Raw genomic sequence first — 8,786 nt, 5'->3', positions numbered from 1 at the left:
CCGTGCCTTTCTCTGCTCCACGCTGCCTTGAGTGTAGCTTGACATCCCTCTCTCCCTGTTCTTCATCCTCTTGTTATTCTAAACAAAGCTCCTGTGGATGACCTGTCTGTGGCCAGATGTGTGCAGAGCCATTTTGGCCTTTATGCGGGAGGAGCTTCAGAAAGGTCAGTGGCATACAGGACGTGAATTTGGTGACAGGGTCTTGGTAGCACCAACTCCTGACTAGAAAACTTTTAAGAGGTTTCTTAGAAATCTTTTCTTTAAAAACACATCAGGCTTCTTGCTACATCTGCAAACAGCCCAGCAGCTGGCCCTTGTCACAGTGGGGTCTTTGAGTGAGTAGCTGGATTTCCTCTTTGGTATCTGCCCGTTTCTCCTGTGATTCTTCTCCTAGACCCTGCTTTTTCTGGCCCTTATCTGCTGGGAGGTGTGATGGTTTGCCTGTCAGCTGTCATATGAGGACAGAAGAGGAGGTGTCTTCCCTCCCTCTGCTCCAGAGAAATTACTGCTGTAGATGCTCATTCTACAGTCTTATTCTACTCACAGTTTTGTTTTCACATCATTTGTTTCTCTTTGTCTCACACTCCCCTTGCTAGTAGAGAATCTTTCTAATACCCTAAAGATAAAGATCCTGGAGGAATTTTATGGACAGTTGTAAATAAGTCTCCTTACTGGTGGCAGGGACAGTTGTGAGCTCATGGAAGGCCAGCTGGAGAAATATTGTCTGTTCTTAGAAACAAGAAATGCTACAAATGAACACTTTGGCTGATGTGTCAAAATATGAATGACTGTAGCTGGCTTCACGGAGCTGGAGAAGAAAAGGGGGAGATAACCTCCCAACAACTGCAAGTAGCCTTGCCTTGCCTCTAACTAAAGAGATTAGAGCTATTGCTTAAGGACGCAACATGCTTTTTTTCTCAGCAGCATCTGCTTCACATCCGAAGCCACTACTGTGGCAATTAGCTAGATATAAATTATGTGGAGGAACAGCTGAAGAAGATCAAGTCAGTGAAATGGTTTTCCTGAGGGGCTCAGTGACAGCAGGATTAACGCCTGTCTAAAGGGTTCCCGGTGAGATTACTGACTCCTCTTGTCTTAGTCCCTTATCAGACATCATTAAAACACTGCTCAGTTTGTCAGAGCAGGTAGGTGTTTCTCTCAGTGCTGCTCTGGGCCCAGAGCCACTGGAAACGTGGGATTGGCTGGGAAAGGGCTTTTCACAGGACTTTGAACCGAGGAAAAAGGAAAATGTCCAAAGATTGTTGTTATCACAGCAAAGACAGAGTCAAACAACGTAGTGGTTCTTTGGTGAAAAGCCTCCCTGTGGACAGGGGACAGGGCTTTCCAAAATCCCACTCCAGGGCTGCAACAAGAAACATTTATGGGTAAAGGGGAATGGTAATTTATGGGTAAATGGGAAATTCTGTGATATCTGGCTGATCTTGTCCGAGCAGACCAGCTCCAGGAAGCCTGGTTTGGGGGAGCAGGGGCTGCTCGTGTGGTGGCAGAACTATTTAACCACCCCTCACTGCAGCATGGCTGGGCTTTGCAGAGCAGGGGGAAAAGAGGTGGGTTGGAGAAGGTGGAAACAGCATCTCTGTCATCAACAGAAACCGTCTTTTGGGAGACGGGAAACTCATTCGAGGCTACGGAGTGGGTGGAAGTTGTTCATTAGCAGGGCATTTCCATAGATCTCTAAATATGAGAATTATCTATTTTTTCTCTGTTTCCTGCTAAATAGAAGGTTTCCCCTATGTATTTGTCATGCTACCATCCTCCGCTTGAATGCAGTGGAGCTGAGCGCGCTGCCCTGGCTTGGAGCACACCACTGAAACCAGATCATGGCTGAGAAGAGGGCTGCCGAGGGGTGTCTGGATGTGCAGAGACAGCTCGGGGCAGGAGTGCCACGGGAGCCCATCCCTCCTGTCTGCAGAGGCAGCTGTGACAGCTCGGAAACGGTTAGCGACGACATTACTGATGCCCTGACACTCGCCCGCCTTTTAATCAGCATGCTGTAACTTTCATCTCCGCCTGGCTGAGCACCTTCTCTCCTCCCATCCCCGCTGAGCTGACAGCGTTATCCTTCACAGGGCTGCTGGGCTCCTCCTGGGGGCCGGGGCCACGTCCTCTGTCTTGGAGGAGAGCTGCTGACTCGCTCAGAGGAGGAGCGGGGAGGAGGCTTGCAGGGTTGTTCCTGGCTGAGCCCGTGGGGGCCCCGTGAGTGTCTGTGCGTGTGCCAGAGGCTTCCCTCCAAAGTGGTGCAGAATCGCTGCTTGGATGGTCCCCTGCCACTGGCAGAGCTTCCTAGGAGAGTTGTGGGCTGCCAGAGCCGGTGTCTAACGGGCTGGGGAACGTGCTCAATGCTTTCAGTCTCCTAGGCCAGCCCGGGAATCCCGTCCAGCTCTAGAGGAGGCAGGAGGGGAAGGGGACACTGGCTGCAGCGTTGTTGTGCATCCTGCGGCTGCAGCAGGCTCAGAGGTGGAAGAGGGCTGAGGAGCAAAGGGATTCCAGGAGGAGCTGAGCAGCTGCAGGGCCCCTCCAGGATGGGGAAGGGACGTGGGAATCGCAGTGCCCTTCCAGCTCTCTGTTTTCTGCTCAGACAGCACATGCCGCTGCAAATACAGCAGGAGGTGTGGGGTAGAGCCATCTCTGGGAAGGGGAGGGAGGGAGGTGGTGCCTCTCATCTCCAGTCCACGCGCTCGCTCAAGGTGAGGCCTCACCACACGCACGCCATGCTGCACAGCACGTGCTATGCTTGCAGAAGTGAGAGTGGCCAGCTCCAAGCTCCCAGCCATCGGGGCACTCGGTGGCCGTCAGGACTTTCTCAGCAGCTGAGCTGGACGGAGACTGCCGTGGCGGCAGCACTGGTGCGTGCCAGTGCCCCAGGGCAGGGGCAGTGGTGCTGGCATGGCTGTGAGCAGGGCATGACCAAGGGAGGAGGTGCCTGCCTGCTCCTGACTCAGTGGCAGCTGCCTGCGGGCCGTGCGTGACATTGGGGAGCTGGAAGAGGCCCAGCACTGACCTCAGAGGCAAATCTGCCCAAGCTGCTCTCGGCAGCAGAAAGGCAGCGCGAGGTTGGGGCTCTCCAGGTAACTGCTAACGAACTGGTTTTCGTGGGTAGAGGCACCGACGTTTTGCTAGTAGAAATGAGGAAGGAAAGAGAAAGAAAAGCCTCGCTCCGCAGGCAGCACCATGCGAGAAGCACCACGCAAAAAAGGGAGAGGAGAGCTCCATCTCCATTACTTACCGTGTATGTGTAAATTGGGGGCCGTGGAGTCTACGCAGAGACTGCTCCCCAGGGCCCTGCCATCCTCTTCAGCCAATTCCATCTGTGACCTCGGTCAGTGACAAATACAATTCTGGCCCTGCCTGACCTCAATTAACTTCCCTCTGGCCATACCACAGTTCAGGACAGTATGATTCACGCTTAAGTCAGGGAGTTATTCACTAAAAGCTAAAAATGTTAAGACTTTTGTTAGCTTTGGGTATGTCGAAGCCAGCCCCACACCAGCTACTTAGCCTGGCTTCTATAGAGGTAGCATGTGCCTAAGGTGGGCTGATTTTTAAACCTCTGCATCGCCTCTCCCTGTATTTAGATAATTTGGCCCTCAAGCAGCAGAAAATAGAGCTTGCATTTTCTCTCCCTTTTAAATTCAAGAGATCTTAATAATAATAATCTGCCTGCCCTGTGTAGCTGGTGTTGTCTTGCCTTTGGCCTTGCCCTGTCTGCGTGAACAGCATCTCTAACTGAAGAAGATATTGGGCGAAAGAACGTCAAGACCCCCAGCAACAATTAAAAAATTCATTAAGCTACAATAGGCCAGTCATTGCTGGGTAATTATTAAGCTGTAAGAATTGCTAATTGTCTTATTAGCATTAAACAATTATGCAAATAATGGAAAACATACCATAAAAGTAATAAAATTACCTCTCTTTTTCTTTTTAAACCAATAATGAGATTTAAAATCTAAAGTGATGCTTATGGTTTTGCTCTCCGGGGTTTACTGGGAGACGTTTTTTGCCTCCCAATGTCTTTGGAGCCAGACCCCCAATGGCACTCGGTGCAGGGGGAGCAGGACATCTTCAGCCACATCTACTGTGGGAGTCTTCTTGGGGGGCTTGTAGTGCCACCACCCCAGGCTGTCCCCTGTTCTGCACCCACCACAGGCAGCAACGTGGGGACATGCAGGTGCCGAGGGCTTTGAGGGGCTATGTGGTGGTCACGGTGCTAGACCAGGACTGGTGAGAGCTTGAATCCTGCATTATCAGGGGCTTCCTGCAGCATGTCAGGCTTTGTGTCACCTGCACTCCCCCAGATACAATACGTGGGGCTATAGCTTTGGTCTGGGTGGAATCGAGTTGGTGGTTTTTACATCAATTCAGAGGGAAAGGGGAAAGTCCTGGCCTTTAAAGTTATTTTATTTCAAGGATTTTATCTTCACTTATCTTGTTAGTAACCCGAGGTAAGAGCTGGCCTCTCTTCCTGGTAAGGAACCAGATGGACTTCAGAGTTCAGCTCTAAGGGAATGCCAAAAAAAACAGCCTTGCCTTCCAGTGTAAGGAGAATAAAGCCTCGTTTAGCCACGCCACCACGGAAAGGAGACTTCATTTATTTGTGTCCCCAAGAAGCTTGGAAGAGGAAATGGGCTTCTTTGCTAAGAGCGCTAACAATGTTAATCACTAACAAATGTTATTGTGTTTCCAGGCTTTAAATTGTGCCCCGCTGATAAGAGAGCATTTCAAAGCAGCCCAGCCAGCTCCTGCTCCGGGGCGGGTCCTGCTCCCATGGCGATGCCGTGATAGATATGGGTCGCCTCACCCAATCTCATGATCCAGTAGAGGTTTTGATCAGCTAAACACACCTTTCACTTTCTCTTTCCGATAACAGCAGTGAAGTTTGTGGCTCTTGGAGAGCTGCATTTTGCCAGGGCTGTGCAAAGACCAGAGATCACCGCTGGTCCGTATCAGTTTTCTTGGAAGAGGAGGGGAGGTCACCTTCTGACAAGCACCATCCCCGTTTCCCTCAGCGTGCTACTTTGAGCTCCCTGAGGTTCTCTGGTGCCCCACCAAGCAGCCGTTCGTGGCCTCTTCGTTTTTCCTTCTCACCTGGTGCGTAGGCTGCAGCACGTGAGCTGTCTCCCGTCCTTGCTGCTTGGAAATGACTTCCTGACATTGATCCCCCACCTCTCTGTTTTGGGGACAGGAGAACCAACAGGCCACCTTGCCCGCGGGGCAACAGGGGACAGAGACTTTTTTTTCCAGTCACACATTCTGTTATACCTGGGTGACAGGTCACACTTTACCCCGATGCTCACTGTTCTGGGTCCTTTGAGGTTTTAGGGTAACGGATTTACCATTTATGAGCTTCTCGGAGGCACGTGTTGTGGAGAGATTTACCGAAGTGCCTCTCTCTGTAACTTCACATTTTGCTTTCATCTTCTTTCAGTGGAAATTCGTGTTCAGGCTTGAATTTTGTAATAACTTTTTTTCTGCTGCTTTACAGGTCAAACTAGCCAGACTCCAAGGAGAGGCGGGCATCACGCAGAAGCATTTCTGTGTGAGTAGCTGTGAAATAGTTGGGGCATTCTATTCTCTGGCTTGGGCCTTGCTGTCTCGGTGGAGTCAGCCTGGCTGCCTTCTGGGAAGAGAGAGCTGATGAGGCATGTTACTGATGAGACGCGTACTTTCTCCTTCTTGTTTTGAATCCCTCAATTTAATACAAGCCATTGGCAGGGGAATATATGAGAGCTCTTGGCTACAACACACACTTCCTATTGTTGGGAGTGAACAGCCCTGCATACAGCCTGCAGCAAAATTATGAAGTAGCTCGATTTGATCTACTGATTTCCCACAATAGTTAAAAGATGTGATTTTCCAGTCTACATTGTTGCGCACTCTTATGAAAAAAAACGCTAGTTGATTCTCAGCTTCGTGAGGCCCCACGCTGGCTGATATGAGGAATCAACCCTTTCCCTCTTCCTCAGGTCTTCAAAATAACAGACGTTGGCTTGTTTTTCTTTGGGCCTTAGGGTAGTCCTAGACATATATTTAAGTTTTTCTCTACTAATGGTAAAACCCAGGAATACTGCATATGAGAACCAGGATAAATTTAAGAGGTGATGGCAGAGAATGGTCCCCGCTAGTCATAGCAACCATCAGAAAGCACTCGGCATTTCCCCATTACAGTCCGCTGTCTACGAAGAGAACTGAAAAGGACTGGGAAGGAAGAAAAGGGGAAGCGTCTAAGTGCAGAAGAATAAATCACTCCAGGTCTGTGGCCTACTGTTCTCCAACAAGCTTCTGAACACGCCGCGGGAGGCAGGAGGGCAAACAGCACAAAATGGGAATAAAGACATATAAAGCTCCTCCAAGGAAAAGATGTAAAAGGGAAAAACACAATCCAGAGCGAGGGTTTGTAAGCTTTATCCCATGAGGAACGTCCTGTGAGAACAGCAGTTGTTGGTAATGGGTAAGCAGCTGCACAGACAGCTCTGCTCTTTTCCTCCCCAGTTCCTCTCTCTAGTGCTTGTTAGCTTACCTGTTGGTGTATTAAAGACTCATCATGGCTGTAAACTCCTGCAGAGCTCTCTTTAATCACCAACTAAGAACGCTGCACAAGTCGCTGATGTCTGTATTTTGAAAAGCCATTATTGGGCCAGTAGTAATACTGTTACTGCATTAGCTAACTTGTTCAGCAATGTCATTTTAATCACCTTAGCATATAATGTGGACCTGTTTCTAATGGTATACCAATGGCTGTGTCTCCAACCTTACCCTCTCTTGGGATGCACAGCTTGGAGCCAACGACTAACAGATTCTTCTTCTGGTGTCTGCAAGCCTGGATGCCTTTCTGATAGGATTGCCTCGGTCAAACACAGCTGACCGGGCTCAGTGCGGGGAGGAACGAGGTGAAATGTAGCGATCTGTGATATACAGAAAGCAGCAGCTGCTCTCATAGTCCAGCCTGGCTTTCTGCTCCGTGGCTCTGTGTCCCCTGCTGCCCAGCCCCAGCTGCCCCTTCCCGAAGTGCAAGGTAATGAGAACGGACTAACCACACCGACTCATTAAGCTGGGTTTGTTAGAAGACAGATTGTCATGTTAAACAAATATATTTTTAAAAAACTAAATATCATTCCCTGTGCTGTGCCCCATCTGGGCCATTAAATCTGAAAGGGGCAACTACAGCTGTGTCAAAGCGAGGCTCGCTAGCTTTCCACTACCGATTGGCAACAACTCCATTTTCAAACATCATTTTTGTCTCCTCATTTCCCAGTGCTACACTATTTAGATTGCAAGCACGGCAGGGGGACACACTGCTAAACAAAACAGTCTTTGGGACTTAAGAAAAGAAACCCCACAAATGCGTTTCTGAAGCCCGTTACATCCTTTTTATTTCTCACAAGGCCCCTTCCCTGGGTGACCTGATGGCAGAGGAGGGAAGGACTGCCCATCTGCCCATCGTTAGCCAGTTTGCTTTTCATAAATTCTGCAAGTTTCCTCAATCTCGTGAAAAGGTGGCCTGGAAACAAACCAGGACAGCTCAGTTTTCAGGGTTCCAGCGCTGCTATGATGGATATTTCCGAATTGCAAGAAAGCAGGCATCTTTTTTGAACTGGGGACACGCACACACAGAACAAGTTTGAGTGAATCCAGCGTTTCTTTTGATTGATCCCTTGGTAATCTGATTAATTCTGAGTGCAGATGTTTATCCGTTCCTTCACAGAATACAGCCAGTACTTGAGAGCAAGCTCTTTGTGCCATATTTCCTACTTGCCACACTGTTCTGTTATTGTTACGGTCGTGCAGCAACATATGCTAAGGCCTTATTACAAGGGATTCCTATAAATGGCATAAAGGATTAATAATGTATTTATAACACAACTTTGTTTTAGTATAAAGTGATCTATAAATTTGTAATAAATGTTTTATAATGTTTTTGTAGCCTGTTATAAATGATAAATGGGAGACTATAGATGCCACATCAAATATTCATGCTGCATTGTGTGCATTATTATGCCGTTACTGTTCAGGAAACCATTAATAATAAAGTGAATGGAGATGTAAAAGTTGCTGACATGCCCAGCAAGCCATTTATAATGAAATGTATAATCCTTACCATAAAGTAAATACATTGGCCAGTGACTGTTGATGAAATGGAAACACACTGAATTATTCGTAAGGTATTTATATATTAATGTATATTATCCATATCATGTCATAGAAATGCCATTAATACATTATATTATATGTATTATTAATTATTTTTACCTAATTTATAGGCAGCTCCTAAAGTGTTACCTTGTCTCTTCTGCAGTTTTGTCAGCCATATGAGAACCTATCTGGTGAGTTATTTTCCGTGATGTGCGTGCTGCGGGGCAATTGTATAAATTAGCCATCACTGTGCTTTCCCCAGCTGTGGCTAGGCCACCTGGGGCAGGTCCACAGCTGACGGGCTGATTTTTGGCTCCTCACCAAGCTACCCTGCTCCTACCTCTCCACAGGGAAAGCAGCCTAAGTTCATCCACCCCCAGATCTCCGTGTGCTCTCCTTGCGCTTGTTGGATTTTGTTCTTTCGAGGGCTGGGCAGCTCCTCAGTTCGACGAGGGCTTGGCACAGCGGAGGTGGCTTCAAGTGACCGTCTCCGCACGCTTACAGTTTTTTGGGTGCCTGGCCCCTGACCCCCTGCTCTCTGTAAGCCACAGCCTCAGGTCGTTTCACACGGCTGTCAGCAGCTGTACTTTGTCCTTGCTTGTGTTTTGTCCTCACGCTGGGACACACAAGGTTGC

Source organism: Anser brachyrhynchus (genome assembly GCF_964034855.1).
Source record: "Anser brachyrhynchus genome assembly, chromosome: 15".
Classification (NCBI taxonomy): domain Eukaryota; kingdom Metazoa; phylum Chordata; class Aves; order Anseriformes; family Anatidae; genus Anser; species Anser brachyrhynchus.
The sequence above is the reverse complement of the archived record's forward strand: the minus strand, read 5'-3'. Positions refer to the sequence as shown.